The 6584-nt window shown below is 45.9% G+C and overlaps 1 long non-coding RNA gene across 2 annotated transcripts; it reads right to left on the bottom strand.

Annotated features, from left to right (window-relative positions):
- Positions 1-277: 277 nt before the first annotated feature.
- LOC135387229 (uncharacterized) lies at positions 278-1282 on the bottom strand. 2 transcript variants are annotated; one of them, XR_010420960.1, is made up of 6 exons: positions 1203-1282; positions 1035-1070; positions 887-977; positions 753-826; positions 442-671; positions 278-365 (listed from the first exon to the last, which is right to left on the bottom strand). It is a non-coding gene; the product is annotated as an uncharacterized LOC135387229 (long non-coding RNA). The 2 variants fall into 2 exon arrangements; XR_010420959.1 differs by lacking the exon at positions 1203-1282 and having other exon boundaries at positions 1035-1196.
- Between the last annotated feature and the right edge of the window lie 5302 nt (positions 1283-6584).

Below are 6584 nucleotides of genomic sequence, written 5' to 3'. Positions count from 1 at the left end.
CGTCATAGCATCGTATTACCTGACCAGGTATTATATCACAGCGTAACATGACCAGCAATTTTTTTTTCGCATTATTATTGAGAACTTACATGTCTTTGAAAACTTAATGTCCATGAACACACACAGCATCGGTCCACAAGGGGAAAAACTTAAAGGTATATGCCCGCAATGTCCGAAGTGCGACGCTGAAACATATGTTGAAGCACTGGCATAACCGACGACCATGCTGCACTGTGTTTCGTACAACTGGAGATTTGCGATGTGTCCAGCTTGCCTTTCGTGCGCAAAAATTACCGCTATCCAACTTCGGCTATATTCACTTTTCGCCACGGACTCCCTTCCCTGCCGCGTCATGTGAGCTTAACCTGCAAGAAATGTAATTTCAAAAACACTGCTACAGCAAAATGTCACTGTGAAGTACGCATCGACGTATACGCATACCTTTAGACACAGCGCCTATGGTTGCAGTCTGCAGTAGCCTAGCATTCTCCCTATCAACAGCCCTATTGCCTGCGAAGACGGGAAACGCATGGATAACCACGTAGTAGGAACGTGAATGCCTCGCACATTCACTACATACCTTCAAAACGGGTAAAATGTTGAAAATGACGCGGGCGACGCCACTTGGAGATCCATAATTCACATTCATCCGCTACGACGTTTCCACACATCTGTAAAAGAGTCAACAAGGTGCGACACATTGTACTTCCCTGCAAATTATTTATTAAAATCACTCAGCATTTTTTACATACAGTGGCACAGCCGTAAAGGCTTGTGCTGCCGTGGAGCACATGACGAAGTTGCACGGGTGAAGCGTATGCCCAATCTGTTTCGCAGTAAACACAAGTCACTGAAGAGCTCTGAAACGCACTTTAGCGTAACTTACCTGATGTCTTTCAACACATCTGTGACCTTCCCACGTCGTGAGTGTGCTGTCCCAACCGCGTTGTTCACCGCAATGAATACGTCGAAAGTATCTGAAATTCATAGATTAGACATTAGTAACGGGGCCACTGACGATGTTGCATCTTCACCTTGAAAAGTGCTGGTAGGGTCACGAGTACACTTAGCTGAAAGATAAAGCATAGGGTAATAGGAATCAAAAGGGTAATAATCACACTGCTAGCATAAAGTAATAGAACCCACACGCTAGGAATGATACCAAACAAAAGTTGCACGAATCGTACAAACATAGAACTAACCTTTAATCTAAGAAATCGCAAGGCTTCTGGACCTATCTTCCAGGGTGCACACATAAAAGCACCCCCAGGCAACACTATAGGGCATAAAAACACATTCACAGCAGTCCAGGGCAACAGAGCAACGACGGAACGCGATACAACGGGAGCCAGAAAAAGGCGTGCGAACGCAACGAAGCTTGCAAGCGAAATGGACGCCGCCCGCAGCGCAGAAACGGCAGGAAGGCCACCTGCCCGCCAGGCCATGCCCCAGCGCCCAGGCGCTCCTCGGATTGTAGCAAGGGAACGGAAAGTCGCGCGGAGACGGGACCAACGCTATCGGAAAGAGGACGTTTTCCTCTTCAAAAACACATCTCAATCACCTTCCTACGCCAGCAAGAACCCGATATCGAAAAAAATGCCCCAGGACCATGTATCAGAGAACCGCCGTTGCAACGGTGTTCTAACTCGAGAACCGAGAGGGATAGAAAGATGCGGCAAGTTTCTACGCGTTTCCCATGTCGAGTGCGTGTGCCCATTAAAAGGAAGTCGGATCCGCCGTGGGCTTCAAGCCTGAAGACAGGGACAAAAATCGGTGAACGGTGGTCGGTGTCAGGAATTTCGAGAATGACGTCTTAACCACTGGAAATCGACGGCTGGTCTCAATTGGAAAGTTGTAGAGCAGGGAACAGAGCACGCGCACACAAAATTTCGACTAAATCGGACATCGGGTAATCGACTTACGACACCGAAAAGTGGGAAGCGTTTCAGGGTGGCTCTAGCCAGCCTCGCAGCTCGTCATGCTCTTAAGCCGATATCGGGAGAACGGAACATCGCGCGGGACAAACGCTGTTGGAAAGAGCACATTGAGACCTTCATAACGAAGGCAAACATGACCATGTGGCAGCAACGGGAAGGCTTTTTTTGGGGGGGGGGCGGGGAAGCCGCTGGTCCCATGTATTGGGAGGAGTGTGAACGCGGAATCCTCTAACTCGAGAACTGCTAAATTTAGAGAGACGCGGTGAATTTTATCACGTGCTCCGCGTCGAGAACAATGGGTTCTCCAAGTATGAACCCTGTCCAAGGCGAACTTCTTTACAACAAGGGCACTGAAGTTCGGAAAAACGAATTTTACTAACGCGTCTCCGCCTACGAGTTCGAAACCACTACAGATCAGTTCCTGTGTAATTTGCGCGATCACACAGCTAATCCAGGCCCGTTCGGACCTGAATTTTGGTCTCGATCCAACAGTCCGGGCGGGATTTACAAGACTTTGAAGGTGTCAGAAGCACCGACGGTTGCCTAGAATTTTCAAATATCTGGACAACCGCCAGGATTTCTCACAAGCCGCAAGGTGCACGCGTAGGGGGATGGAAGGGAAATTCGTCACAAGAAACAGCATCCCGCTATCGCCGCTGCAGGCCAAGATATTAGACACGGGAACCCATCGCGAAACACCGCGATGTCACTCTGATGGGGTTAAACCATCACTGGATGGCTAAAAGACGCCGCGGTATCAACCGCCACCTCAAGTGGCATGTGCAGTGCTCATTTGGAATCTCTATGCATATCTGATCTATTCTGACCGATGATGTCACTACAGTGCCGTAGGGGACCTGGGCACGTTCTTCTTATTTGTCCATGCTACTAACCTTCCCGAACCGCGCTGTCTCAGATCCTTAGTCAGTTGGAATTTCACCCTTTCTATCTCTATGAAAATTGCTTGGCCCCTGGTGAAATCCAGCCCATCAACACTCTGTGATGAGAGCTTTTTTGGTCTTTTTAGACACGTCAGGACTTCGATCCTTATGGTGAAGGGGCACATTTCATCGCATTTTATACCAGTGGGCTCGTGTATCCACACTAGCGACGAAACTCCTCATTATTAACCTTAGAAATAAAGTTGTTGTTTTATTGATACTCTAGGCCAATTCCTTCAATTGGTTTCGCATTCTTTGAACTGGTGCAGTGTGTACAAAACATGTTGGATTACATTAAATCAAGTGGAAATCAGCGTTTAGCATTTATATCCATTAAGCCAATTCATTGAATTGCTTCTTTATTCCGTGGGTACGGTCTTCGCCACACAACATAGTGGAACATGATGTCGCGAAGGTATAGCTTCCCTTCAAAAACCCTGATTTTGTCAGTGAGGAACTTGTACCTGACGGCTACATAATGAACGAATTGACTGTCTGATTTGTCTTTGGATCTCGTTGGAATAGTGGCGACAATTCAATGATGTTATGTCTTCTCGTTCCGGCAGGGAAGCACATCTGGAGATGTAGTTGTGTGTGTTCCGTTCTACATGGAGATATTGCAAGAGATATCGAGGTCTTCTCGGCCTTCCCAACTACCTTTATTAGCACTACAGTAAAAGGAAACAGAAGCTAGATACTGTGGTACATCTGCTAAGCTCGGACCATGTCGGGAGTTTCTTTGTAAATTCAGATGAATAATTTTTGTGTGTTGCCACTTCAGTAACAGGGATAAAAATTAGTGTCACTGTTTTAGATTCTTGCTGCACGCTGTTGAACGTTATCATAAGGATACAAAAATATAATGAGCATGGAAAGTATGTTTGTATTCTACTTCTAAATCAACATCCGATCGGGACGCCATTTCGAAGTCCCAGCGATATCATTAAAATACATCCTGGCTAGACAACGCTAGGACGTTTCGAATGACGTCTTATTTACATCATTGGGACATTTTTCGCGGATCAGGACTTCGGGATCTTTTCAGGACGTCCATGGGACATCGGTGGTTTACTGGGCTGCAACAAACATTTCATACTGTGCTACAAACCAAACACGACACATAACGATTTCGAACAATTCAGGGAAAAGAGGTACCGACGCCTCGGCTGGCCGTGCCGATTGGTCTCTCTTGGCCATTTCTCCTTGTTTACGACACTTGCGAAAACAACAGGAACGCAAAAAGCTTGGTGAGCATTTTTACGCCTTGAGCGTTTGGACGGTGAGACTACCACATTGATAACTGTACCACCTTTGTCGCGTGATTGAACGTTATCTGACAGGTATTTGAGATGCCATAAATTAATATAGTTGTGTGGCTATTTTAAACTGACGTGCAAATCTTTGAAAACCGTGGTTGATTTCTCTGTTCTACTCTGGAAGAGTGATTGAGGTTCTAGTACAAAGGCATGGCTCCTGTTATTTTACAGAATATAATAGAGAAAGTCGCAACGTGCCACTGGCATGGTCGTTGTCACTGGTGGCATGTGACGATGCATTTTGTATTTACAGCATTTTAAATATACCTCAACGACGTGGTTGACCCCGCTCACTTCTGGAATTCATTCACCCTGATTTTAATGTTCTTTGTGTTTCCCTTCTTCCTTGCGGTAGCGAAGTATAAGTAAATTAGATGCAACAATGTTTTATTACAATTGTATAAGAAAGGCACAAGGCGCAGACAATTGTATTTCACACATGCTGTATAGAATTTATATCCTTTTCCCAAGTCATTGCAAATGCATGGCTATACCTCAGAACTATAAATAATATGGACATAATTTGATGGTTGAATTTTCCTGTGACGTACACTACCTAAAAATTTCTACAGGCCTTCCACGTGACAGAGATTGTAGCCGAGTTCCCCGTCCCAACTCCCAATGAAGGGAGAACAGGATGCACGGACAATGCCATTCTTAGGTTGAACGCGACAACGGAGGAATGTCTGACTCGCCGGGAGAAGCAATGCGACGACTGAATTGGGGTCGGTTGAAATCAGTCGGTTGTTTCTTGCCAAAGGAACTGGGACGGAGAAGTTGAAATGAGGGAATTGTGCACCCCGCTGGACAGTTTGCTCTGGAACCACAAAAAGGCAGCAACCTTCTCCCCAGGGGGGGGAGGAGGAGGAGGAGTGTCGTTGGAAGGAACCCGAGGGGTCTGCCTGCCTGATTAGGCGGCATGTTTCTCAGGAAGGGAAAGGTGGTGGAGAGGAAGAGAGGAAAGGGTGAAGTAGAAGACCCAGCGGAATCCGCTCGAGGGGAGGATAGCTGCGTCCATGGGCCGACTTCAGGGGAACTGTGCCGGCATACGCCTATTACACATCTGAGGGAAACCGGCACAGCCGGTCATACGGCACAGCCGGTCATACGGCACAGCATACGGCACAGCCGGCCGGCGGATTCGAACCGCGGACCTCCCAGTCTCCAAGCGCACGCGTTACCGCTGCGCCACCGGAGCTGGTAACCTTCTCCCCAAGTACACAAAGCAAAGGCATTCCAGGGGAATTGTTAGTTTGGCTTTCTGCAGTACAAGCTAGAAATAACATGTGCGATGCAACAAAGACGTGAAATGTAGTATTTCCGTGTTTTCAAACTCCTGGCCTGATACGGGCCAGAAAATTTAAGAGTCATGTGCACGTACGAAAGCCGTGATGGGCGTCTACACTTGTTGTATTGTATGCTATTCGCAGATTTGCACGCGTTACTCTAAAAACGTAACTGTTACTATAACTCTAGTGGCAGAAGTGATTTTTACTATGTACGCACAGTACGTTCTCCTGAGACAATAGTTTATTATTACTGGGTCTAAGACATTTCGGTGCACGGACGTTTCGGTGCAAAGCGTTACAGCGACGGGGGCGGGAGATCACTGCAACGTCGGTTCCGGGAAAAATGGTCCCAGGAATGGCTGCCACGATGTCGACATATCGTAATAAAACAAAGGGAAGATGGCGGCTTGGCATAAAATGTAGTGCTGTAAAGGAATTTGGTTTACATAGAGAAGAACGTGCTTTTTGGTTTACTATTATAGATTTAATACCTATTCTGCATGTGATCGTGGTCTGTCGTGGCTTTTAAACTTTTGGGGCATTTTCTTTTTTAATATTTTGCGCCACATGTTCTAGTCGCTGCTGTACAGATATTCATTTTTTGTCCTTTTTCTAATGTAGATGAAGAATTGCTTTGTCATTTTGTAGTATTATCTCGAAGTGGGTATCTTCAAGGTACTGATAACTCAACTCAACTCATTTTATTGCAACAAACAATATGCAATTATGATATTATACAATTTTAAATTCCATTTGTTGAGGACTTGTCGGTTACCGCTTTGGTGTAAGCATTTGGTTAGACGTTATTCCCCTTGTATTCCAAAAAGCTTACCAAGTTACCATGTCGCGTTCCTGTGTTCTCGTGTCGATAAAAACTTTGCACCTTCCCGTTGCCCTTCAAGTTTCCATAAATGGAACAAAAGTCTTAAAGCATGGAATAAGCCATTTTATCATATTATGGCCATCCCAGGAGTGATTCATTGTGATGAACTATGTTAAAAATAATGCGCTCCGCAGTAAAGGAAACACTATACAAAAAAAAATGACTTGAGCGACAAAAGTAACACGTTTAATGCACTCCGACTCGCCCTACGCATAGGT

The sequence above is a fragment of the Ornithodoros turicata genome, chromosome 3 (assembly GCF_037126465.1).
Source record: "Ornithodoros turicata isolate Travis chromosome 3, ASM3712646v1, whole genome shotgun sequence".
In the NCBI taxonomy this organism is placed as follows: Eukaryota; Metazoa; Arthropoda; class Arachnida; order Ixodida; family Argasidae; genus Ornithodoros; species Ornithodoros turicata.
Note: the sequence above shows the minus strand (reverse complement) of the source record. Positions and strands in the feature narration are given on the sequence as shown.